Source organism: Lemur catta, chromosome 8, assembly GCF_020740605.2.
Source record: "Lemur catta isolate mLemCat1 chromosome 8, mLemCat1.pri, whole genome shotgun sequence".
Taxonomy (NCBI): domain Eukaryota; kingdom Metazoa; phylum Chordata; class Mammalia; order Primates; family Lemuridae; genus Lemur; species Lemur catta.
Genome location: NC_059135.1, coordinates 1786828 through 1814376, shown reverse-complemented (window position 1 = coordinate 1814376; position 27549 = coordinate 1786828). Strand labels below are relative to the sequence as shown.

At 53.1% G+C, this 27549-nt stretch overlaps 1 protein-coding gene across 9 annotated transcripts in view; it reads right to left on the bottom strand.

The window, feature by feature from the left end:
* HDAC4 (histone deacetylase 4) overlaps positions 1–4854 on the bottom strand; it is a 256229-nt gene extending 251375 nt beyond the window's left edge. For 7 of the 9 annotated variants that reach the window (XM_045558639.1, XM_045558649.1, XM_045558643.1 and 4 more), the window contains exon 1: positions 4634–4854. The gene's annotated coding sequence lies outside the window, so the exon portion shown is untranslated. Of the gene's footprint in view, positions 1–3946; positions 4010–4210; positions 4241–4633 lie in introns of those variants that run through there. The other 2 variants (XM_045558641.1, XM_045558640.1) reach the window with 2 other exon arrangements.
* Between the last annotated feature and the right edge of the window lie 22695 nt (positions 4855–27549).

Genomic DNA, 27549 nt, shown 5'->3' with positions numbered 1-27549 from the left:
ATCAAACTTACTAATACTATGGGTATAAATGGAATCTCCCTCAAACTGAATTTATTAGTACAGCTAAGTCTTTTATTATTAGCCACGGTGATTTACATATTTATGTACTTTGCTCATCTTACGATAGAGACGCTCATCCTTTTCTTTCTGGTTTGTAAAAGCTCTTTACATATTGACTATTAAGCTCACATAGGCATAACATGTTGTATATTTTTTCTCTCATTGTCTCTTAACTTCGCCTATTTTATCAAAAAAAATTTTTTTTAATTTTTATACTGTTAAATCTGTCAATATTTTCTCTTAAGCTTTCTGACTTGGTGTTATAATAAGAATAGATTAACTCAGCAGTTTTTCAATATTTTTGGTCCTCAAATGCTTTCTTCCTATAAAATCTTCCAAGGTAACACACAGGCTAAGCAGCAGGGCCAAGCTCTGGTGAGAGGGGTCGGAGCACCAGCTGCCTCCCACCCCCTCCATTTGCCCCTGGCAGCCCGGGGCTTCTCAGGAGAAGAACCAAGAACAGGATAGATGCTACAACCACCAGCCACAACGACTGTTAAGATGTCCTCTGTTTCTACAGTGCCACACATTTAACGTGAGACAGCCAGAATTACTTCCTAGACCCTACAAAACACGGGTTAACCACGGTAGCTCCAGGGACAGTTAACACAACGCTGGAAAGTCTCGCAGCACTGAGCCCGCAAGGCGTTCCCAGCTGCTGTCTTCTCAAAGAGGCTGTGCTCTCCCAAGCACCTCAACGTGATGAACTTCAACTTCAAGACCATCACCGGCCCAGAAGCACAGGCGTGGCAGAGAGAGGAACAGCCCCGAGGCTGACAGCCAGGGGCCGCGATGCTCCATTTTCATTCCTATCCCAGGTTCCTGCTGTGCAGGCAGCACCGACCTCCAAGGGCTGTGGGGAGACCACCATGGCGAGCGCTTAAAACAGCGCACGGCCCCAAGCAGGTGCTCACTACGGGTCAGCTACTGGCTCATGTCGCAATTACTAGTGGTAGCATCTCCTTGTTCCAGGAAAGACGTCCTATGTCCCTGTCACACGGAGGGGTGGCAGTGGAGGCCATCTGTGTAGGACCCTGGGACTTCCTCCTAGGAAGTGGGCAGGAGGTGTGCCAGGGAGGCCACTGCCCATGTCCCACCCTTGAACAGGTCCCCCCCGGCCCACTCACACGAGCCCAGGAGAAGGCGGCTGACCTTACGAAGAGAGCTGAACTGACCTCAGTTCAGTGACACTTGTTCCCAGAAGAAAGGCTCTATAAAAATGAGCTAAGGTCTGTCCAAAACCAGCATCACTTCTGACAGGACAGCCTCATCCGACTTGAACCAGCAAGTGCTGTACCTTCCTCTAACGTCAAGGCCAAAACCCAGAGACCACTACACACCACACCGTCTGCTGACCACCCAAGATCAAAACAAACACCCTCCAAAATCCATCTTTCCTGAGCCCCCATCCCCGGACAGACTGGGGGCTGCAAACAGTGGGGAGGGGGCTCAGTCCCGGCTTCACAACCCGGCACTGACAGGGAGGCTGGCCCCGTCATCTCCCCAGTCCCCAGCTACTGTCATCAATTCTGATCAGCGGACCGAACACCCGGCCACAGCCTGCCGGCAGCGGCCGTTCTCTCTCATCCCTGAGTCTCCCTCACTCCGGCATCGGGTATTAATGTGTTGCTCATGGCAGCTCCTGGGCTGTGAAAGCCCAGCCGTTTTCAATAGGAAGCCGCATGGACGGATCCTGCAGGAGTGATGAAATGGTTCTTCTGCTCCGGCAATTAAGGCAGCACAAAGTCGCCTTTTCTTTGGTGCCACCCCCAACATCAAAGGATCGGAATTCAAAGCCATTCATGCTGCATTGAAACCTCACAATGAAGCTGGAAAATGGACGTCGATTACTGGGCATAAATATGCAGCAGTTAAAAGGAAAGAGTTATAATGAAATTAAACTGCAGCAACCCCACAATGTGTGGAAACTTCCAGCACTAGAGTCCTCCTGGTAAACATCACCGGGCGCCAACCTAAAGCAGGTTTCTGGCCACGAAGAGTCCAGATGGGCTGCTAGAGCCGCACAGGGCCGGCGTGCCCGCATGTCCTGTCCATCTCGCTACGGTAACAGCCCCCAAGGCCTTTGAGAACATGGCACTTGGGGATTTTTATTTTGCATGGCTATGAAGCTGCTGACCACGGAACATTCTCTCTGGCACAGGGCTGCTTAGGCCACATCTGTCCTTGGTCCCTAGGCCTCCCAGCCCGTGTGTAGTCCAGTCATCTTCACTGCACCCCACCCCCAGCCCAGGGCTCCCCCAGGGGCCTTCCTGTTGCCACCTCCCCTGGCACGAGAAAGAACTAACCCTAAAGAGGGCAGTGTTACATCTGCCTGCGAGCAAAGCCTGCTTCTCCTCTGATTACCGCTCTCTTTAGGAAGGCATTTGATCTTTAAAATAAAAGCCCAGAACACAGAAAGCCATAGAAGTCTTACAATGTGTCGGGGTGTGTGTTTTTAAGGCATGAAAATACCTCCCTCCCACACAAATGTGAGTTCTGGAGAAAGATGCCACAGATCCCTGGGAGTAGAATATCTGGGAAAGCTCGACCAGTTTTAAAAATAGAAAACTGAACACAGATTTTAAAACTCTCAGGAGCCACCTGAAAAAAAATTAAATTTCACATATTTTTGATATCCCGAACTCCATCCTGATGAAACTTCTAACTGGGTGGCATTTTGCATTTCCAATTATAATAGAGTAATTGTGTTGCCATAGTTACCACAAAATTCTGCAATAACTTTTGTTGCTTTGTAACTGCTGTAGTGTATATCTGTGTACGAGCAGCTGAGTTGTCTTAATTCCCTCTCCCTCCCGCTGCCACCTTTCCTGGCTGGATTCTGAAACCACACAGCAGCTTCCACTGGACAGTCCCAAAATAATGCTCGGAAGCATCAGAAGCAATTAAAACTCCAGGAGACCGCGATCACGTTACAAAAGAAAAAGTGAAAGCAGGTCAAGGTGCAAACCCGCCAGCATCCCGGTCGCCGGAGGCGGTGGGCCAGGGCTGTCGGCGGTTTGCTCCCAGGCCCTGACACTGAGGCGGTTTCTGGGAATAACAGAAGCCCGAGCGGGGACAGGCGGGGACAGGCGGGAGGGAAGTGCCCGCGCAGGCCCCGCGCTCCCTCTCGGGGGCAGGCAGAGCTGCTCGCGGCGAGCAATTAGGTGGGTCTCCGCAGCCATGCAATTAGGGTTTAGTTAAGAAAGTCATTAGTGTTAAAATAACTTAAGTTTAATTTCTGCAACGCTTTATTTGAAAATTGTGTCACAGCAGGTCAATTTACAACATGCAATAAAGAAAACGCTCATATCAGCTGCCGCGAGTTATTGCACATTTCTGATGTGCATTAAATGAGCACACGGGGCGCCCCCCGGCCTCCCACCGGTACGCACGGTCTCCTGCCGCAGCGGCGCCCACAACTCCACGCGCAACGTAAACACCGGGGGATTCGCTCGCAGTTCCGCGGCGCGTTCCCGCCGCGCGGGAGCCCCCGGCCCGCGCCCCCGGCCCGCCGGACCCCGCACCCGCCGGACCCGCACCCGCCGCGGGGACGTTTCTGCAAACTCACAGCCGCGGACAAAGTTACATAAACGGCCCGGCGGCCCCCGCCCCGCCCGCCCCGCGCCGGACCCACCTGCCCGCCGCGCGCCCCCGCCCCGCCCCCGCCCCACAGGCGCGGCCGGCGGCGCCGAAAGGTCCAGAAGGCGCGGGCCGGCCCCGGACGAGCGGTCGCGCCCGGCCGCGCCGCCCCCGCCTCCCCCGGCTCCCGCGGCCGCGCGGGTGTGGACCGCGCGGCGTCCACCTGCCGGGCCCGGGCCCGCGGCGGGCGGGGGCGGGCGGACAATGGCCCGCGGGCCGGGCCGGGCCGGGCCGGGGCTGCGCTTACCGCGGCGGCGGCGGCCGCTCTAGCCCTGCTCGGGCGCTCCGCGCCGCATCTCCTCAGCCTGCGCCGCCACCCGCCGGCGCTCGGCTCGGCTCGGCTCAGCTCGGCGGCGACGCGGGACGCGGCCGCGGCCCGGGCCCAGGCTGGCAGGCGGCGCGGCGGCGGCGCGGGCGGGCGCGCGGGCTCGGGCTCGGGCGGCGGCGGGGACGGTGCTCCGCGGCGGCGGCCTCACAACCTCCCCTCCTCATTCACAAAAAATTGACCCACGTTGAACCATGATGCTTCTCCCCCCTCCAGCGCAGAGCCGGACGGCGATAGGCCGCTCCCGACGCCCGTCAGCCGTCCCGGCCTCGCCCCCTCGCCGGCGGCCCGCCCGCCATTGGCCGCGGCGGCCTTGCGTCACCTCCCCTCGCGGGCCCCGCCCTCCCTCCTGGTTTCTAGTGAAGAGCTCGTCAATTACGGCTCGACCCCGCCTCCCGCCCGCCCTCCTTGGGCGCCCGGCCGTCCTTCCATTGGTCCACTGGGGCCTGCGCCCTGCCCCGTCTGCGCCCTCCCCTCGCCCAGCGGTGGCCAATCGCCGTGCCAGACGCCCTATGAGCGGCAGAGACGCTCCACCTCCGCCTGCCTTCCCGCACACGTCCTGGACCCCGTTGGCTGCAGCAGCTGCCAATTCCAGGGGGCGGGGCGTACCAGAGAACGCTCCAGGCGCCAGCCGCTGGGTGCTTCGTGGTTGAGATAGCGCAGGAAGCCGGGACTGGTAGTGGCTGTAAACACAGGTCCGGCCGGGACCAGCCCCACTGGACAGCCCGCATAGCTGCCCAGCGGCTAGCACCGCGTGCCTGCGCGCTTGAGTCGCGCTCGGAGGGGATACAATGGGGCGCGGGCTGAGGTGGGGAACCGGCCAGGCCTCGTCGCAGCCTCCATCTTGGGTACTGGCAGCGGGTCACGTGGTGCTGCGTGCGTCCAGGGACGCTGGGGCGGCCGGGAGAGCAAGGGCGCAAGCGCAGCGGCCTCGCCCTGCCCCGCGGCGGGAACGCGGCCTGGGGTTGCGGGTCTGAGGCGGCCGTGGCCGTGCCCGCTGCTGAGCTCGGGGTCGGGGCCGGCGGGCGTGGGGTGGCGGGAACGGCGCCTTAGCGCGGTGGTCGCTGCCGCGCCTGTCGGAGGAGGTCAGGGTCTTCGGGGCGGGGGCGCGGGGCGTCCGAACGGGAACGGCGATGCCGATGCCCGCGAGACGCCCGTCCGCTGAGCCCGCTCCGCCCCTCCGAGGGCCGGGTGCTCTCCGGCAGGGGCTGTTGCCTAAAAACTCAGTGTGTGAAGTGAAAAGGTGCAATTTTACATTATCTTAAATATCTCCAAAAGTAACGATTGTGACGTGTTGGTGACGGTGAGGAATGCTGGCCCCGGGAGAGCTGAACCCTGAAGCAGAGGAGCGGTGACCTGCGGGATGTCAAACGGGAGACGAGGCGGTGGAGGTGGCCGCGGCGCGGGGCTGCCGACCCGGCGCCGGCGGGAACGGGCGCTTCCGAGTTCCCGTGCGAAACGAAGCGCGGTCAGTCGCTAGCATTCAGAAGATAAACCCAAGGTTCGAAATGACTTGACCGGATCGTTTAAAACGTGCAGTAATCAGGAGAAACCATAAAAACCTGCATATGAGTCTACCACAGTTAATTTTGCAAGTGCAAACTGAGAGACGTGCCTGAGCAAACAATCTCGCGAAAGAGTTCTGGGGTAAAATCCTAGGAGTTAATTTAGGAGGTGGATGTCCATGCAAAGGCATGAGCAGTCCCATCGCTGTGTGCCAGGCGGACGTCACCTGGAGTTCTGAAGGCCCCCGCAGGAGAGGGAGACGGCGGCACATGCCAGGTGACCGGGCGCAGGGACCCCACCTGCCGTTTCTGGAGGACAGACACCCGAGGGCCCGGGCGCCGTCCGTCCGCCCCCAGGGGAGAGCTCTCACCGTGGGGTGCTCGGGAAGGGACGGTCTCCAGCGCTGCAGACTGCGCCTGAGGGCAAAGGTGAGGACAGACACCAGGGAGCGTCCACTCGGGGCTTCACGTGCCGGGTATTTGACAGTCCTAGACTCAAAGAGAACGAATCTCAGCGTTCCCAGTGTTCAAAAAGAAACCAATCTTTAGATCAATAACGAAGACAGCCCCAAAGAGACAAATAAAATCAAGAATTAGCAGTTCAGCAGGGTTGCCAGTTATACAAAAACAGTAACTTTCAAGTATACTATCAACATTCAATTAGTAATATTTACCGAGCGTTTAATATGTGGTGGCATTGTAGTAAACACTTTATATGCATTAGAAAACGTGATGAGATATTCCAATCACATTACTAAAAGAACATTTTAAATATATAAATGTAACATGAGGTCCCAATAGAACTTCTCGCAGGTTGAGAACATCGTCGAATAGTTCATCTGGAAGAATAAGATTTGAGAACAGTCAAAAAGAAGAGGAATGAGGGAGAAACTGTGCTCCCAGAAAACATATATTATCTGGGCTCTGTAATGAAAATATGATACTAGCCTAGGTGGATGGAAAGTAATAGAAAGTAAAGAAACAGCTACAAGCAAATGTGAGAAGTGCAGGCTAACACCCAGCCGGGGTGCGCGCAGTCTGTCCCAGCTGTGGGTGGTGGGCAGCCTTCCTGTGCCTTACCACTTGCCGGCTATTTTTAATGTCAGTCCTATAGGAATTTAAAACATAGTAAAGGTAGCTTTTCAAGTCAGTGGGAAAACAGTGTGGTAGGATACCTGCTGATCATTTGGAGAGAAAAGAATGAAGTTGAGTAAGTGAGAGAAAGAATTTAAATGTTAAAAAGTACTAAGGAAAAATTGGACATTTCTATAGGGTTATGGAATGGAAAGAATACCATCAACAATCATAAAGGGAAATGTTGGTAATTTAACAATATTCCAATTAAAATTTGGAGTGCAGTCAGCAGGAAAATGGATAAATCCCAATTGTGGAATACAAGGGACTATTACTCAGCAATGAAAAAGAATGAGCTGTTATGGACGGATGAATGTGGAAACCGTCATCCGTAAGGGATGTTGGCTACGAAAGAGTGGGCCCCGCACAACTCCCCTCGCAGGAGATTCAGGAACCAGCCAAATGGCCTGCGGGTAGAGACCAGGAGAGCAGTTCTCTCTGAGCAGTGGGGTGGGCAGAGGGGCGCCTGGGAAGGGTGCGAGGACCTTCCGGGGTAGCAGAGATGATGCGCTACTGGACTGGGGTGTGCCCTGCACAGGGGCAAACACATGGAAACTCAAATTTAAGAGATGCGCCTTTCCCAGGCAGATGTTCCCTCAAAAGAAGACAGCCCAGGAGGCAGTGGCTGCCCCTGTTTGGAAGGGAGGAGGGACCTGTCGGTACCTCAGGACACGGATAAAATTCAAAGACAAGTGGGTTGGGGACGTGTTTGCATCATGCGTCATGACGGCTGAGCTCCTTCCTAGGCAGGTAGGACAAGGAAAATCAAATAGAGAAGAAACACTCAGTAAACACGACGGAATGTTCTCTCCCCTAATAACGGGAGAAGCGCAAGGCTTTATCTACTTGATAAAAGCAAAGGTGAAGAAATAAACACTAATATCGTGTTTTAGACAGAAGCTATAGAAACTTTTAGACAGGTAGTTAACTACACATTTAAAACCTTAAAATTTTGCGTATTATTTTACCTAGTGATTACGATTCTAGAACTTCATTCAAATAAATAAATATGGATGTTGATAAACGTTTAGCTAAAAGGTTCACAGAAACGATGGTTGGAATGAATATATATATACATTTCCAAAAATAGGAGATTTTATATCATGGAAAGAAATTCACTTTATACTTTCAAGGAAAAAGACTACAAAATATCATGACAATGTGTTGTAGTTTTTACAAATGAAAACATAGACACAAAAAAGATGAGAAAAGATGTATGTCAGAATGTTCCCAGAGCATCTTCTATTTGAAAATGAGAAATTATTGCTTTCTTTTTGCTCACCTCAGTTTTTTAATTTTTTCAGTGAACATGTGTACTTTTTAATAATACTTTTTTAAAAAAATACTCAAAAAGGACTTGCTGTTAACTAGGAACCCGCGAGGTGCGCAGCTGCGAGAATCAGGCTGGTCACAGCCTGTGGGCTGCAGGGCAGGTGCGCGGAGGCGTCTGCGCTGGGGGCTGTGAAGGTGCAGCCGGGGCTGCATGGGAAGGGGCAGGCCAAGGTCGTCTCACTCCTCTGGCCTCAGCCACCACTTTCAACTGTCCGTCTGCCCTTCCCGGCTTTCTCCCCAAACCCACACCTGGCGGGGTGGCTCAACCAGGCCACTGAAGCTAGTGAGAGACCAGCTCCTCTTGCCCAGATCTGGGCCGCTGGTACTATGTAGGGGTGACCTCAGATCCAAACAAGAGCTACCAAAGATAGCTGTCTATTTTCTTAATTTGTTACGTTTTCTGAGATAAAATTTTGGGTTCATCAGTATGTGGGGAGTAGCTGAAGCCACGGGACGAGGGGAGGCCTGGTGGGGAGGGGCAGGGCACGTGGGGAATAGGAGCTCAGCACCCACCAGGGAGATGTGGGAAGTGGCAGGAGGAGGGGAGGCTGGGAGGATGGAGGCCGGGGACCTGGAAGGAGCCCTCTGCACGAGGCCATTCAGGGAAGTCATGAGTTGAGTGAATGGAAGATGCAAAATGTGCCTGATTGCTTTTTGAGGATTTAATTGCAAAATGTCTTAGCCTATGTCCCCGAAAGCAGTGCCTGACACTAGGGTGTAGGTGTAAGCAGTTTGGGAGTGTGACCCCAGGGGGTGGGGGCTGGTGACAAGGGACAAGGAAGGAGGGAGAGCCAATACCGGGCTGTGTTACCGTTGGCCACACTGTCCGTCTGTGGGAAGAGGAAGCGTTTGTCCATCTGCTCCCATCCCCCAGCAGTCGAGGGGTGCCCCACAGGGGTTGTGTCCCCCACAGTTCCAGGGTGGGCACGAATGAATTCTGAGACAGCCCCCAGACACTGCACCCTGAGCGTCAGAGAGGCTCTGCGACAGGAGACAAAAGGCTCTGCGGGCCAAGGTGAGGAGCCACAGGGTCGCACCTGCAGGGCCTTTGAAGAGCTGACTGCCCAGTGTCTGGGGCGAGAGGGGGACCCCAGGAGAGCAGGAGTGGAGCTGGAGTGGGAGGCGAGCCCAGGGCACAGCTCCACTGGCAGCTCCAGAAATTATTACCCACTGCAGGCTCAGGGTCTAGGCTGGGTAACTTACACGGTCACCCAGCCAACACGTGGTGTGGAGAAGAGTGCCGGGGTCTGTATGGGAAGCCCCGGGGGGACGGGTTCACAGATGCTCCTCCGCTTGCAAGGAGGCCGCGTCCCGATGGGCCCATCACAAACAGCCACGCGTGGACCCCAGACCTGAGGGGGGCAGCCCAGCGGCACCGTGTGCCTTTGGGATGGAACCGAGAAGAGGCCTCAGGGCATTTGGATGTGGGATCCTGGCCCTGTGACCTGGAGCCTGGGCCCCAGAGGAACACCACCTGCAGCCCTGCTGACCTCTCACCTCTGGAGGAGCCCGAACATCCTCCCCCGAGAGCAGAGCTCCAGGAGGCCACGGGCCCCTCTCTCTCAGGCCGCAGAGAGGTTCTGAAAAGCCCAAGCAGAAAAATCCTGGCACAGGAGGCAACTCTGAAGGCCAAGAGGAGGGAGGGGGTGAGTTCGGAGGGAGACATCTCTGCAGGTGTGGGGCAGGAAGCTGAGGACGACAGCCTCACTCTTACAACAGATGTGCTCCCCAGCTGAGACAGGGGTGGGGGGCCGCGGGGTCGGTGAGGACGGGATGATGATGGCCAACGTCCTGCGTGCAGCTGCGAGCCAGGCGCTGCTGGGAATGGCTTTGGGGGTGTTAAGAGTGAGCTGAGCCGGCTACAGAAAAGGACAGCTGAGTGGCGTGGGGGCCCGACCACAGACAAACATGGCATGAGTGTTGTCTTTTCTGGTAGCATGTGGAAGCCCAGCTGCAAGGAACCTGTATGGTTGGATGGGTGCAGGATTGGTGGCAGAGGTAAAGGACAAAGGAACGAGGACGCCAAGGGTGCTGGCCATGGTGGTGGGCGTGATTTGCTGTGGGGTCCGGGCGGGATGGGGACTCTGGGGACCTGCAGCTCTCAGTGCAGTGTGTCAGCCAGCAAGCTCAGCATCAGGGCTGAGCAGCTGCACATGCAGGAGCCCAGGAAGGAAGTTGTCACTTGGGTTTAAGATTTCAATGGCAGGGGAGAGGGAAAAGTTCAGAATTTTGGCATGGTGGCAGACCAGCTTGCCTGAAAACATTTTCATTACAGAAGACTTAGGAGTTTTGACTGAAAGATAGCATTTTTAAAAATCACATGGCTAGGTGTACAAGAAAGTAAGAGAAATTTCCAGTGGCCAAAAATGAGAAAGTGAATAAAGATTAGAAATCTCAGTTGATGTGTGTGTTAAGAAGCAGTCTTTCCTGGTCTTTCTCACCCAGCAGCTGGGGTTTGAATGTTCCACTAGGGAGTTTGAATTCTACATCGTTAGTGAAAGGACAGACTAAAAAAAAAAAAAAAATCTGCCCACCGGAACAGGGAGACAACAAGGAGAGCATCTATTGCTGCCTTGACTCTGGGTGGGAGAAAGGCTCCCTGAGGGTTTGTAGCAAAGCTGCTCTCTGTAGAGTTTGACCCCGTGCCACCTGACACAGTCTGTGAACTCTCAGGCCCAAAAAGTAAGGTAAAACGTAGTCCAGACGTGGGATACTCTTGGGACTTACGGCAAGAAGGAACAGCTCTAGCGAGGGAAACGCCCTCACCCTAGGACTCCTGCAGATAGAACCTCACTCAGAATGAGCTCATAACCAAAAATTATAAAACCCCAATATTTTATATAAAAATATAACATTTTATATAAAATTATAAAACCCAAAAGAAATAATTCACCATGAGCAGGAGTCAGGAGATAAGCAAAGAGCAGGATTAAACCCTCCACCCAGGGTATGAAAGACATTTTAGATAATTAAGGGGGTTTAAAAATAAGCATATTAGAAATTACTAAAGAAGTTAAGGAAGTTACATTGGATATTTAACAAAAGAATAAGACACTAAGAAAAAAAACAGTGGACTTCTTAAAAGAACAAAAGAAAACATCTAGATGTGAAGAATGCAGTCATTAAAATTAAAAATTCAGTGGGGAAGATAAAAAGCATCTTTAAAACCCTTCTTAGCAGCCTAGAACGTAGACCCAAGGACGGTACCCAAAGGCCAACCAGAGATGGAGCCTCTGGGTACTAGGAGAACAGCAGCCAAGTGGCGCCCTGGGCAGGTCTCCTTGGCCCAGCAGGTGCACAGGTGCACCGGGTCCCCAGCTACTGGGAGTGTGGCCTGCGACTGGGTCAGCAGGTGGGCTCACCTCCTCCAGAGAGCTGTCGTCCTCCTCCAGAGAGCTGTCCTTGGAAGAAGGGAGTCCCCTCACCTTCTGCCAAGGACAGCAGTTGGGAGGTCACTCTCTCCCCTCCCAGGCCTGAGTCTGACTGCTCGGGTAGGAAAGGTTGGCCCCGGGGTGCAGTCACCCGGCTCCCCCAGGGGTCAGGCTGTGCCTGCATTACAACCACCGCCCGGCCGCGACCCTCTCACGCAGGTTTCTCCTGCGAGTCTCCCGCAGTCAGTCGTTTGACAAGAAGCCCCACCTCGAGCTCGGCTGCTGGGGTATCTGCTCGGAAACAAGCCCTTCCAGAAGGAGTGGAAGAGGAAGGGCAAGGTACCGGCTGAGAAGCTCTAGAACTGCTGGGGAAGGGGAGCCTCGGGTTCAGGAAGTCCTGCAAGTCCTGAGGTTCTTCGCTGAGGGTGACACTTAGCGATGCCCTGGACATGCGTGGTGATGGCACTGGACATTGCCCAGTGCAGACGAGAAAGAAGCCTCCCAACAGCAGCCGTAAAGGGTGACCCATGGCCGGACTGTGACTTCTCGACAGTGACAATGGCAGCCAAAGCCACGTCTCCCAAGTGCAGAGAGAAAACGCCGGTTAGCCCAGAATTCTGTGCCAGCTAAACTTCCACCCCAGGATGAAGGTAAAACCACGACATTCCAGGCAAACACTGAGAACTGACTCCTGGAAGACCCTCGCTGAAAGAAGGAAGGGAGGACACACGTGAGAGGGGGACAGCAAGCCAGGCGCCGGCCCACACCCCGCATTGTGTCCAGCGGGGCCTTTGGACGTGACCCACACGCAGGGCAGCCAGGAAGCAGGGGGAGCAATGCCCTGGGCAGAGCTTTCAGCTAGCAACCGAGAGGAGCTGCAGGGAAACACCGGCTCCTCACCCCTCGGCGGGACACTCTGCGGTGGCTCTGGGCACGTTCCAGGGTCCCCACCAGGAAGAGCCCAAGCATCCCAAGTGGCGACCTGCACCTTACTGCGTCCCTGTTGGCTGCCTTCCTTCCCCCCGCGCTTCCCCTCTGCCCTGACACGCGTCCTGGGGTTCCCTCCCAACTAAACTTCTTGTCTTGGGGACTGCTCCAGGCAGGAACCCAACCTAAGACAAGGTTCCAGAACAGGGACTAGGGAGCCGACCCGCAGGCCACCGTTGCTGGAGGAACGTGGGGCGGTGACAGCCCTGGTGTGTCCTGGCGTCACAGTTACGGAGACTCGCGCTGAGGCAGACTGGGTTGAGGTAAGAGGTGGGCTGTGGGTGTGGGGAGCTCCAGCGCTTGGAAGGCGGGGGCTGTGGTGACCGTGGCGGCCTCGCTGTGAGGTTCTTCGCTGCAACAGACGCCCGGAAAGGCGACAGCAGCCAGCTCTGTGGCAGGCAGACGGCTTGAGGCATTATGCCAAAGGCAGCACCGATAGAGACCCCAGCGTGTGCCGTGGGACAGCAGACCGTGCCAAAAATCAGGCCCATGCTCAGGTCACAGGGCAGCAGAGTGACGACAGAGGCTGACTTCACACCCCACCAGGTTTCTGGTGCTGAAATCAAGGGCACGGTGGGGAAAGAGTGAGTCCCAGATGTAGAAGGGGAACATGCCAGAGGGTGTGCTGGAGAACCTCGAACTCTGCACCCTCCCACATGCTCAGGGCCCGCACAAGCGGCCTCCCGCCCAGCCAGACCAGAGGTTGCACAGTGCCAGGATGCTCAGGCAGGTGGGGGTCTCAGGCCCGCCCCAGCAACCCCCCATTGTGTGCTCCACAGCTGGCCAGGCAGGAGGGGATTCCGGAGCAAAGACCCACAGGAGCTGATGGACGCTGCAGGGGCAGGAGCAGGGGAGCAGCAGGGACCTGGAGGGGACGGTGTTGCCATGTGGGTCGTCCTCTGTGGCTCAGGATTTTAAGATTCTGGTGAGGACACGGGGAGAGGCCAGAACATCCTGAAAGCCCAGAGACAACGGCCCGCGGTGGAGGAGGAGCTGCCAGGCCTGCCATGTGGGGCACCAAGGATGGGTCAGGAGGCCTGGGAGGGGCACACTGGGGGGCCTTTATCACACCAGGCTCTGTGGGCACGTGGGACTCCCCCTGCACTCAGGTGGCAAGGGGAGCACTCTTAGAGGAGGTGTGGATGTCGTTGAGAAGGACAGGGCAGGGCGGGGGAACCTTGGTGGAACTGGGTCCCTGGGTGTCCTTGGGGCGATTCCTGAATAGCAGAGGACAGGTGGTGGCAGTTCACTGTCTGGGGCGAGGTGCACGTAATTCCCATGGCAGGCGGCAAGCCGGGGGGTCTCCATCCCCAGGTGTCCCTGTCGGTGCTGCTGCCACACAGCCCAGGGTGTCCCAGCGCCAGGGAGAGACTTCCAGCCCCTGAATATGTGCGGTACTGGTCACTGGCGCGTGTCAACGTTTGTTCTGTGGCCTAGTAAATGGTCCCAGTTCCGTCTGTGCCTGCAAAGAACGCGTTTCCCGAGTCAGGAGTGCAGAGTTCTTTCAATGTGTGAGTATCAGTTTAAGCTTGAGATGGCTGCACTAAGCAGATGGCAGAGGCCTCACCTGCGGGGGGACAGTTACTATGGGGGAAAAACCACATGCAAGCCCTTGAAACTGCCCCCCGCCCTCCGGACCCCCACCCTCCGGACCCCTGCCCTGGCCACGACAGTGAACGAGCTGCAAGAAGACGTTGAGCACGGAAGCCGTGTGCGAATCTGAGCAGGCACGAGCTCCGGCACCCAGGCATGTGCGATACATGACAGTGATGTCTCGTGCACGGTAACCAGCAGCGCATATGAGGCACGAGGGGTGTTGCAGTTTAAGCTTTTTACATTCCTAGTGTTGTTGGAAGGTTTAACTTTACATTTTATTAGGCAAAAAGTGCTTGTTAAAGTCTTTAAAGAAAACACAAAATGACTTGAAATAGAATATGTAACTTCCGGAGCGCAGAGGGTGTGGAATGAAAGAAAGGAGGAAAAGCAGGTAAGGGGGGAGGGGGGGGGGCGGTCAATAAATCCACAGAAAATAGGGAAGAAGAATGAGAGAAGCACAGAAAGAGGAAACAGAAAACCAAAACCAAAATTGGGAAATCAGAGCAAATGTGTCTGTATTCATAATGAATGTAAATGGACTAAATTTTCCAGTTAAAGGCACAGTGTCGGGTTGGGTTTAAAAATGTTTACGAGTGATGGCACTAAACATGAGAATGCTGAAAAACAGATCGTCTGAGGGGGCAGAACATGATGTTCTGAGCCAACCCTAATCAAAAGAAGTCTCTGTTATTATATCAGTCAAAATTGACTCTAAGGAAAAAAAGCATTTTTAGAGATAAAGGTGGCCACTACATAATGGTAAGAGGGACAATTTACCCAACTTAAACTTGTTGCATTTAGTAATTTAGCCTGAAAAAATATAAAGCAAAAAATTTTTAAAGTTCCAAGGAGAAATGTATAAACTCACAATACTGGAGAATACTGCTCTTTCAATAACTGCTATGCAAGATTTGGGTAATAAAATTAACAAGCTTATACTAATGTTCACATATCAAAAGAGTCCTACACTCCTAAGTTAGGAAGCACACTCTTTCCAGGCATATATGGAGCATTTATAAACACTGACCGGGATTACACACTGGGCCACAAAATAAACCTCAACACGTCCCAAAGAATCGATACCACACAGGCTGTTCTTTTACCAAGATGTGACAGGCACAGGCATCAATTACAAAAACATAACTCTAAAAGACTCTATAGGCAAACTATTAGACTAACAGGGAAGCTCAGCAAGATTGCTGGATGTAAGATGCATACATCAAAATGCACTGTTTCCCTACACACCAGTTAGAAACACTCAGAATTCTACAGAAGATACCATTTATAATGCAAAAACTTCATGATGCCTAGGGACGGATCTAACAAAGTTGTATAAGATATTTATGGAAATAATTACAAGGCTTTATTGAAAGATATTTATAAAGGACCCAAATAACTGGAGGTAGACACCAGATTTCTTCAATTCTGAAACACGCGTTTTTTTCCATATTTTAATACCTTAGAAATCAGATATCAAATATGTCTTAAAGTTGATTGTGCCTTAACTTGGTGTCACAGATCAATCGGTAGCACTTTGTATTTCCTCATAGCAGGAAAAATAGTGGTGCATCTTTTACTCGATGGCATTTGGATTCAATTAAATGAATACCATGTCCATGGATGGAAGGACTGAAAATTGTAAAAATGGTGATTCTCTCCAACTCATTTTAAACCTTCAGTGCAGTTGTTGGCGAGTTCCTTCTGAAAATCATTAAATAGCTAAGAGCTCAGAATAGGCAAGGCAGTTTTGTTAGATAACATGGTGGTGGGGGGAGGTGTTTTTAACAAATGTCAAGATCTATTCTAAGCTTTAGGAATTGCACTCCATGTATTGGCATGGAAATTAGACAAATACAGCAATTTAACAGCACAGAATCCAAACGGGGACACACATGTGCATGGAAACTTGGTCTGCGACAGAGATGCTTTACAGAGCAGAGGAGAAAGACCTCAGATCACTGATCTTGGACAATTGGTTATCCATATCGAAAGACACAAAGTTGCTATCTCACGCCAAACAAATAAACTTGGCAGGAAAACGACCTACATGTAAACAGTAAAACTTCAGAGTTTTAGAGGGAAATGTAGCAGAAACAGTTTTAATGATCTGTGGAAGGATTTCTCATACAGAACACAAAAAGCATAAACCATAAAGGAAAATATCAACAAATTTTACACAATTGTTCAACACCATTAGCCATTCAGAAAATGAAAATGAAAACCGCCGTGAGCTGCCGCTTTACACCCGTGGCTAAAACACAAGGCCGTGGAGACGCTGTGTGCCCACGAGCACTCCGAGCAGGTGCGTGTCTCACGTGTGGCCGACGGGAATGCGAAATGGCACAGCTGCTGCGGAAAACAGGGCTTCTGCTTCGTTGCAGGTTTTTCCCGATGGTAAACATACAACCGCCATATGACCCCGTAATTTGTTCCTCAGTATTTACCTTAGAGAAATGGAAACATATGATCCTGCAAAAACTTCCGCACAGACATTTATAACATCTGTGTTCATAACGGTCACATACTGCAAACAGTTCCAGGTCTTTCAACAGTTTCATGAATAAACAAACAGCGGTACATCCACGCGGTGGAATACTACACAACAACGAGAAAGGAATAAGCTCTTATGGATACATACAATAACACGCATGAACACATGTGTGATCATTATTCTTTCTAGTTTTCTGTAACCTTGAACTATTTAATCGTGGTACACAAAATAAAATACACACATAGTAAAATTGTGGAGGAATATTCAAAGAACAGGATCTTTCCCTTTCAAGATTTTAGGACATTTAAACTCCTGGCAGTTCCTTACTTACCCAATGCCTGTCATCCACGCTAGGCGAGAAGCCCTGAGCGTCCTCTCTTGTCCCTTGCTAGACTCCTACCACCTCGCACAGCTCACGGTCCTCAACAAATACATGTTGAATGGGCATTATTTCTGTGATCCAGAAAGGACAAAAAATGCACGTTATTTCTCAATCATATTTAGATGTATTAACAGGTGCACAACTGAAACTCATGAAATTTCATTGAGTGTCAGTCTTAAGAATTAAATCCTATAGATACTACTGGAGTCAGTTATTTCTATTTGAAAATAAAATCACATTTTCACTAACAAGTGGTTTCTAAGACACAAGAGAAATTCCAAAATACTAAATCATAATTCAAATAAATATGTAAATATGGGCAACTAGTTAACTTTATTTTTCAAGTGACCATGAGGCTTTGAATTATTTTTTTTTTTAGAAGGGAGGAACTTATCATGAGAAATGGTGTTTTATCAGGATTTCACTTCTAAGTGGAAATATTCCTTATTGTTCTTTGACTCTTCTTACACACGTGGCCCCTCAGACGTGGCCCCAGCTTGTGCTGTACGTAGACTGGCTAAGCATCCAGCGTAATGTGGGCGTCTGAGCAGTGACCATGTGCAAGGCATTGAACTGAGCCCACGGTGACTCAGGGCCGTCAAGAGACAGGGGCTCTCAGTCGTCCCCCTGCACGGACAAGGACACGGAGACCTGAGAAGCACGACAGGCCCTGCCTGCAGACACGTCTGGACGCGTCTTTATCTGTCTCACGCTCACTCCCAACCCTCGCACCCAGCACGCTGCCCAGCGCGCAGTAGCCACTTGCTGCTGCTGGTGGGTCACTTGCGGGACGTCAGTCGAGGGCAGGGCTACGGTCCGGACCCGGGTCCAGCGGGTTCACAGTGCACTCTTGGAATCAGGACCATGCACTTGTCCTTTTTTCAGTCCCAATGCATTAGACATTTTCTCCCTGAAACGCTTTGGTAGCATAGGACTAATTAAATAACGTTTCCTTTATTAAAATGAAAACCGCTCCCTTGTTCGTAGTACCAAAGATAAGAACCATTTAAGAACAGTTTCCCTCCTCGTTCTACAAGACTTTGAATCGTTAGCACGGGGGACGTTTCATGGCACAAGACGTCTTCTGCCCCAAACTCGAGGGCTTGGGCCCTAAACCGTTGCTGAATGTGCCCGACTCCCCAGGAGAGCTTCAAAGCAGGCCGTCCAACTACTCTACAAACACAATAATAGGGCATCTGTTTTTTAATTTTAATTTTATTTTTTCCCACTAAAATATTCAAGTGAGAAACATTTGGAGATTTATATTCAGGGCACAAGACCAAATGGCATCTGAAGCATTTCTTTGTTAAATATAATTAATTTTTCTTGGCTTTTTTCCCCCATCGTGACAAAGCCGGATCTTTACCATTCTCCCTATTTATAGGTGGATGTTTCGCTTCCCAGAGATTCGCAGCGGTAACCAGCGAGATGGTGGAGGGCACACGGCACTTCTGTTCCCTTTTCTGTCCTGTGCTAGAGAGGAGCCAGTCGCTCTGAGTCACTTTAATTTTCACAAACAAACAACAGCAAACAAGAAGGAAAACAGCTCTCAACCCGCTTCCATCTCGTTTAAAGAAAGTGGCTGAGCTCATTCCATTCCCCTCTGATCGGGCGGGGCGGGGGCGGGGAGCGGGGGGTAAGGTTGCTCCTTCCTTGCCTTGTTTCTTCCCAGGAAAAGAAAGACGTCTTTGTACCCCCCCCCAAACACACACACACTCGCACTCGCACCCCAAAATTAGAATCTAAAGAACTATAGGAAGGAAAACGACATAGAGAATGTTATTTTTCCAATAAAAGACATATGTGCCCTGGCCCCTGGGTGTTGGTTTTAAGCGGAGATATTGACTTCCCGCTGACTGATGAGGGAACATCTTTCTCCTGAAATATTGATAGTAGATTACACGAAACCACAAACTGTCTCCATAAAGCACATCGTTTCTAATCCTAATGGTGTTTGCTTTCCTCAGATGACTGCTACATTCATGATATGATGGCTTTATTCTGTCTTGGGGAAAAACTTTTTACCATACTGCTAAATTAACTTGTCAAAAGGCTTCAAACTTCGGAAGCTTTTACAGCTCAATTCAGTGCTATTATTCAAGATTGAATAGGAAGGCCATGGGCTGTAAAAGCCTGCAAAAAATAAATTTCACAGGCTTTCAGAGACTGAGTGAAATACTTACCTTTTGTTCAGGTTGTATATCTTTATTGAAGACTCTGAGAATGGCAGCGTTTTGCCTATAAATTCTCGCTGCTCTTACCCTGAAAGACCGTGTGTTTTTTGTCTGTTGCCCTTGAGGGCCGGCCGATGTGTGCCCACCGGGTGACAATTCATTCCCCAGGGCACAGTCGGGACTGAGCGCTCTCCAAACCTGGGGCAGTGGGAAGACAAAGACTCCCAGCTCCAGAATGAACCTTGGTTTTTCGAATTCCTTTATTCTGGAAACAGGTTCACAAGGGGTTTGATGGCCAATTACTGCTTATAAATGCAAGCCGGCTGTGGGGCGCTTCGGGAGGGTTTATCTGTGGACGGGGAGGAGGAACACGAAGGCACAGCTGCCATTCACGTGAGCACCCCAACCGTGACGCGGGTGTGTGGAGCACAGTGTCCCACGGTAGGTCCAGTCTCGGGGCCGGCCTCCCGAGAACGCCAGGACGGCCGGCAGTTGGGTCGGCGACACAAACCATGAGTAGCTCCGCTGGAAGGAAACACTGAGTTGGCGAGACGCGGGGCGGGGGCCCAAGGCTGACTGGGCTAGCCCCTGCCACACACCTGGGCGCAGGGAGAATCCCCGCGGTGGGGCGGGAAGACGTTTGATGGGACCTGCCTTTCCTTCCTGCAGGTGGCTTCTGCTTTCACAAGTCTTCGCAGGCGCCCCTGGTAGCGGCTGGCGTGGTCCACCCTTCTGCAGAGGTTGGTAACAATGGCAGGGCTGATCTCCCTTCACTCAATAAGAACTTACTCCAGCATTTTCCAACTCAAAATATTCAGGATAATAAGAAAAAAAAACACATAGATTTTGTGCACCCATAACCCAAAGAGTTGGCGAGATTATTTGGAAGGCACGGTGCATGAACACACATCGCCACGTTCCTCAGCTGAAAGATGAGTTTAAACTCCTCTTCCCCAAAGCCTTCTTTACTCCCCAACCAGAAGGAATCTTTTGTCCTGAACTTCTTGAGAACACACCCTGATTTCCTCCCAACCCTCGCTAATCCCTCTCCTGTGAAAGGGCTGTTTGACGTGTGCCGTAAACGGCTGTGGGTTGGACGGGGCCTCGTTCCCGTCCCCCTGCCCCTGCGGACCAGCATCCCTGATGGTTCCCACACAGCACAGCTCTGGGGTGGGGCCGGGAGTGAGGATTTGTAAAGCTCCTCGAGATGTCTAAGGCAGCCAAGATTGCCAGCAGTTGTGCTGGGTGACCAGGAAATCAGGAAGTCTCTTTGGGTTTCTGCAAAGTGCCAAGGAAAGCTCCGAAAAAGGTCAGGACCAGAGCTGGACTTCAGGGGCCGGCGTGGCTGAAACACGGGCCCAGGACAGAGATGCATCTGGGGGCGGGGCAGATGCGGGAAGTGCAGGGCTGACACCGCGGCCGGTACCTGGACCCGGCATCGCAGGGCAGCACCCGGCCAAACAGAGCTGGGATCCGAGCTCCAGGGAGGGCTCTGCGCCACCCTTCTGCCAGGTGGCCCTGCAGTGATTTAGGGCCTCGGACTCCCATCCCAGGCAGCACTTTTAACTCACTGTCCCTTGGAGGCCACGTCACGAGGCACCCACCCCCAGTTACACGAAGTCCTGGTTGGGGCTACTGACCGGACCTCTATCTTGACCTCACAGAGCCTCATGGTGACAACCGACCTAAATTGCATGTAACCCTCCAGTTAGTGGGGAGAGGGCAGAGAACGCTGCTGACTTTTGCCACGGGGAGGGTCCCCCCAGTCGATAATTTGGAACGTGTCCGTGCAGATGCTCTGTTATCACGCCCAGTACGCTTCCCGCCCTTTACCCTGAGTGGCTTGCGGGGGAGTGGGAGGAGAGAAGGGGTTTACATGCACACGGGCCTCTACCTATTGGCCACGCTCCACGCCTGGCGCTTTCAGATGGGCCACACCAACTCTTGGCCGCAACCCTAAATGTCGCCCTATGCTATTATTCCTGTTTTCCAAGAGGAAACCTGAGTCCCCAGAGACCCTGAGCACTTCCCAAAGCCACACAGCTAGTGAGTGACAGGGCCGGGGTGGCTCTTCTGTCTGCCACCCAGGGCTTCCCCCAGACACCGGCTGGCTCTGTGGCTGCACGTGGAGGAAGACATGGCCCCACGGGACGGACCCTACACTCTGCCCAGAGAGCACGTGGGAACGTGGACTCTTAGTGAAGTCAGAGATTAATTGTTGTATTAACAACGGACTTTTTGGTTTACCAGAGATTCTTTTCAATATTGAAGTTTTTTTTTTTTTTTTTCAAAAGAGGTTTTCTGGTGAACTCAAAACATAATTGGTAAACTAGAAATGCGATTTGCCAAACTATTTTTGTGAGAATACTGGTGTTGGCAAAGTGCACTTGTGTAAGCTTAGCACACACACATAGATGACCTCGACGGGAAATCTGGTTTTACCCACAACGGTGCGTCTGCTGTGTCGCCCTCTACACGTCAGTCCCAGGCAGTGGGAACATGAGCAGTTGGAGCAACCAAAGCAAACCGGGGAAGAAAAGGATCCGTTGTGGACGCCCCCAGTGCCCTGAGAGGACGTCACCCTCGAGCAAGCAAAGGCAGAATGCGAGGCCAGAGGGAAGAGACTCACGCAATGTGTGCTGACGCGTACACACACGACGCACCTGTGGCACACATACACGTGCAAACGTGCAATGCACTGAGCCTTCGTGCCCCCCAGGACCCACCCCAAGGTCAGGTGTTAGGGGGTGGGGCCTTGGGGAGTGGTCGGGTCAGGAGGGCAGAGCCCTCGCAGATGGGGCCCCAGTCAGTGAGCTGTGATGGTGCCACTGCTCTCCAGCCTGGTGACAGAGTGAGACCTCGTCTCTGAAAAGGGACTTAGTGATTCTCTTAACCCTGTGAGGACACAGTGAGCAGGTACCGTCGACGAGCCAGAACGCCGCGGGCCATCAGACGCTGCCTTTGCTGGTGCCTTGATCTTGGACTTCCAGCCCCCAGAACCGTGGGAGATGACTATGGGCTGCTTGAGCCGCCTGGTCCACGGTCCAGACTCAGACGCAGGCACACGCCTTGTGGGAAAGCCGCAAGGCAGGTTCCGCATTCGCCTGGTATCCGGGCCCTGCTCACTCCCTTCCTCCTCCTGTGGAACCCAGGCCCCTGGGCTGGCCGGGAGCCCTTCACACCAGGGCAGGGGGCCCTGCGCCTCCAGGCCACCACCCTGGCCTGCCTGGCCCCTCTGCAGTTCCTCCAGAGGACCTCCCTGGCCCCTGCTGATCTCACCTGAGGACCGGTCACCTGTGCTTTCATCGTGCCCTGGCCTGGAGGTGAGGGAGCTCCCAAGGGCAGACCCCCTCCCTGCCTGAGCCGGAGTCTCCGGGGGCTGCTCTGAGAGGGCTCAGGGCAGGGGCTAGAGCAGCTCAGAGCCTCAGCACCCCTCGGGTCAGCGAGGGGCCTCCACACCTGGAGTCCATCCAGGGCCCGGGGCCCCGGTGAGGGAGGCTCAGTTGCCTCAGGGAACAGGAGAGCCTCACGCCCACCCTCGAGTTCCCGCTGGGACACCAAAGGGTGCCCCAGGTGCAGACCGAGGGTCCAGAGGCCCGTCACATGCACAGAGAGCAGGACCTGCGGCTGCCCGGCCCCCGTGCCAGGCCCAGGCCCAGGGAGAGGATGGGCAGCCGAAGGGCGAGGGCTGGGGGCCAAGCCCAGGGCAGAGGACTTGTTCTTGGTGTTTTAAAAAATAGGGAGCGGGACTGAGAAACATTATTTGTGAGATAAAGATAAGTCTAGAGAGGGAAAATGTTACATGAAACAGGTAATTTTAGGGAAAGGACAGAGAAAGATGGTTTTGAGAACACTAAGATTTATATGTTGATGAACATGAGGCTGTCATCAGAATACCCGCTGTGCACACAGGCGCACACAACGTGTTTATACCCGCACACCTGCTGCACGGGGTTTGTGCCAGACCGAAGCTTCACTTGCTGGCAGGTGTCAGGACGCGGAAGAGCTCGCCACGGCCCGCGGAAGGCGCTGCAAGGAACACGTGCTCCTGGTGACAACCTTCTCACCGCGGGCGCGGGGAGCTGGAGAGGAGAGAGGAACGGAGGACAGAGAAAAACAGGAAGAAAGAGAGACACAGAGAGCGAGCAAGGAGACGCGCCACGTCCCCACAGCGGCCGCGCAGGATGGTCGTGTCCACACTAGGCAGAGGCTGCCTGGCAGCCACGGTGCCGAAAGACAGTGGCCTGTTCTCGTCACCCGGCTCTCTCGGAGCAGGCAGCCAGCCACGGTGCCAGCACAACGCCCCCGAACACGGCGTCCAAAGGAGGAGACACGGTGTTCTCCGGACACTCGCTCGCTGTCCCGAGTGACAACCGGAGGTCTGTAGAGAAGAGTGAGGAACAGCAATCGTGTGCGTCCTTCTGCCAAGAGCTGGGGAGCCCCACCAGCCCGAGTGGGGGTGGCAGTTTGCAGAGACGCTGAACCTGGAGTCTGGGCACAGAGGCTCTAGTCCTCAGAGACCACCGCACTGGCACCGCCGTTCCACGGGGACACCGCGCCGAGCCCACGCCCTCAGCAGGCGCACCCGCGGTATACGCGCCGACTCGGAGCTCCAGCAGCCTGTCCCGGGGCCCGGGGGCGCTGACGTGTTCTCACTTTGGCCTTCAAGGCCCTTGGCCAGCACAGACTCGAGGCTCAGGTTTGTGGTGCCCGTGACACCTTTTGGAAGTAAGTTTTACAGCCATGAACGCAGCACAAACCCCGAAATTTGGGAGCTCCCTGCGTGGCCCTGTCGGCCCGGCCCAGCTCCTGGGGCAGCCGCGCCCTCGTGCTCCGCCCGCAGCGCCGCCTGCCCAGCGAGACCCCGCTGGGCCACGGGCCTTGGCCATGTCCTCTTGTCCTTTGCGTCGTCCTGGCCGGGCACAGCCTAGAGGTCAGCTGAGGCCCCTGTCAGCGTGGAGCTTGTCAGACCTGATCTAAACTCCGAGCCTGTGACCTTAAATCCAGAGCCATCCGGACGATTTCCGGGCATTGCCGTGCCTGGCCTCCTGCCCACTCTGTGAAGCCGCGACAGAGCCTTCGCTTCCCTCCCTCACCGGCTTCCGCTCGGGCTGTGTGAGCTGAGTCTGTTTAGGGGAGGTCTGGGGAGCTGGCTGGGGGGCACGTGGAGGACGGAAAGTTCCACCGCCTGCCGACTTCCCCAGCTCCGGCAGTGCAGGGCGCGGGCGCCTGGTCTTGGGACCAGCAGGGCCAGCTGCCCGGAGCGGTCGCGAGGACCCAACGGGCTGGCGCATGACGAGGGCCTGGCCCCCCCCACAAGAAGCCTTCCGTCCTTCCGGTTATTTCCCTCTGTCTCCAGAGGGCGCCGCCCCACCCTGCCCCCAGTCCCATTTTCTACCCCAAGTCTCCTCCCAACAAATACATTTCCCTCCTTAAGAAGAATTCTAGTTAATATGATTTTCTACTTTTCTGTAAAGTTAATTAAGTTTTCATACAATTTCTACATCTTATGCAAGAGTCATTCCTCTCAGTCCCCTTGTGGGCACCATTGCAGGGTTGTTTCCAGAGAACAAAACCACTTTGGGTGGTCGACGAGAGAGTAGAGGCAGACACTAGTCCCCTCCCTGCTGCCCTGATCCCCACGTCCCCTTCCTTTGTCAACAGACCGCCGTTCGTCCAGATCTGGGCGGCCGTCTCTAGACCTCAGGGACAGACAATTCCGACTCAGCCTGGGGTTTACGTCATGGTCCATCAACCTGCTGTCGGTAATCTCATCTCTCTTGGCCAGGACTCGGTCTGGGGGCAGCCAGAAGTCCTGATTCTGACCAGGAGATGTACATGGAAGTCGGTGAGGTTGGTCACCAGGGATGACTTTGCTTTCTGGATACAAAGGGTCAACTTGGGGGCCTTGTCCCCATTCCCTTTTTTTTTAAAAACGGGAACATGGGTGTGATGCTGGAGGAGCAGCAGCCTGCTGTAACCAGGAGGCGTCAGGCGTGGAGATGAAGGTTCGCTTGCTGAGATACTGGAGAGGAAAAGTGAGGGGAGCCTCAGTTCCTGGGTGGAGCCAGCGAGGGGCTGTTGCAGCCTTGGGCTGTCCCCCTCCAGGCCTTCTTGTATGTAAGGAAAGAAACGCAAATGAATTTAAGCAGCTGAGGTTTGGCATTCTGTTACCTGCATCCTAAAGCACTCCTAACTGATAGAAAGTATAACTTCAAATTTAAACAAAATACTCAGAGGTATAGGACCACGATGGACATTATTTGTCTCTTCGTAATCTGGAAAAGCCCTGCTGACTTCAGCCACATTCTTAGCTAGTACAAGAAACACCTGGTGTCAACATTATTCAATGAGTGAGTCTGTGTCTCAGATGGAAACAGACACAGATCCAGCCCTGAGGACCAAGGACCGGCATTTCCAAGAGATGTGGCTCTGTGCTCTGAGCAACAGGTTCTTATGAAAAGTGACACTAACACTCAGCTGTGTCTGTGCTTTCGAATCCCCAACACGTCTGGAAGACGGCAGGGCTCTGCAGGAGACAGTTGCACAGTGCCCCCTCGGGCTGCCACCCGGATGGCTGTTTGCTTCTGTGACGAGAGCACTGCTGCCCAACCTCCCTGTGCCGGCAGACTCGGCCCGGTGTCTGGGAGCTGATGGTGCACGGGGAGTCGCTGCACAGACCCCCCTCTTCCTGATCCGTCCACGCTTCCGTCACTCTCTCCTTGGACGTGTCTCGCCTTGCAGGGAATGAAAAGCAAACACAAACCACCTTTTCTCTGGGTCATCACCTCAGAGGACTATTGCACCGCTGAGACCCCCTATCCTGGAAACACACTCTGATACCACTTGTTTTTATACGCAGTTCCTACTTTGTAGAGTGGTTTCCGTTACAACCAAAAGGGGAAATACTCTCAGAAACTGTGATTTCGTTATCTCAGATTAGGACGCAGATGCCAACATTTCAAATGTGACTGTTTTCAGTATTTTTCCTTGAAATAACAATTTTTCATATCTGTAAGCATCCTAACATTCTAGAAAGGTCATATCAAAGGAGAAGAATATGTGAATTGATAAAATATCCACATTTTTACATGTGTTTGAGGAAAACACGTCCTTTATGGCTTCTTTTGCTTTTGTTTTCCTTCACTGATTTTTGGTTAGAGATGATTTGGGGTTTGTAAAAGTATAAAATTTATTTACCCTAATTAAAGTGTATGTATACATATGTTATCACTCAGGTTTGATAATTTAAATAGATTCATTGCGATTGAAACTTTTCATTGTTTTTAATCATTATGTAGAATTATATTATTTGTTTTCTTGTTCATTTTGGTTTTCCCACAAGAAAGGGCCATTGACTGTCATTTTCATCGCTGTGCTCAGCGGCGAGCAGCGAGTCCGGCGCACGGCGATGGCTCCGTGAATAGCCACGTGTGCCAGTCACCGACAGAATACACGTGTGAAGTGCATCTTCTCCGTGTTCTCCGTGCACCACATTTAATTCCATATTCAGCATTTTTGAAAAAATGTTTGGCTTTTGCCTGAATCGTAACATTCCACAAAATTTCATAATTCCTGGATTCCGAGGAGGTTTGCTCCTAAGAGCTCTCTGTGGGTTGGGGGCCGTCGGGACGGAAGCGCAGGGTTATTTCTGTGCCTGGACACGGCGCTGAACGCGGCTGCCTGGCCAGCTCCCCCGGCTCCCTCACCCGCGAACTACAGCTGCCCGCGTGTTTATTTTGGTCATGGATTTCAAAGGACCATTTCTACCCTAAAGTAAACAAACATAATGGAACAGCTGTGACTGATAAAAACTCCCAGGCATAATCATCACCCTCTTGTATATATCCTGTGGTTTCAGATTTAATTTTAAAAACTTCCCTTAACTCTTCATTCACGATGGGCGCAGTGGATTCGGTGGAAAATCACTGCAAAACCCTTCTCTGCCCTGAGGAGCCACAAGCAGGGGGGACAACCCAAGCGTCCCCTCTCCTGCCCAGCAGCGGGGACGTGGGCTGCAGGGCTGCTCGACATCTGGTGCACAAGATCACCGCGGATGCCGGGGCCGGGCCCGGGTACCCCCACATGGCCGGGGCCAGCTCTGAGACCACGCAGCTCCTTGGGCCACAGGGGAGGACCCGGCGACACTGACTGGACAAAGCCCAAAGTCGTCCGCACGTGGCATGGTGCTGGACGAGGGCTGTGTCCCCTCTGTCATTCTGTCTGCACAGCGAGTGCCCAGCAGCCGGACGCAGCGGGAGGGATCTGTGCTGTGACGAACGCTGGGAGGTCCCGAGCATTTTGTTTATTTATATCTGAAAAAAATGCTCCTTTCCCAAATCATTCATGAGCTTTGGGATTCTTTTTAAACCACAAGCCACGGGTACTTTTGATAGAACTAACACATTGTGGTGGATCAACAATGCATTTAAAAATTGAGACAGTCCTCAAAACATTACCCATATGATCCATATGTTACCATATGGTAACATGTAATACCATATGATCCGGCAGCCCCGCTGCTGGGTGCCCACCCAGAAGGACTGAAGGGAG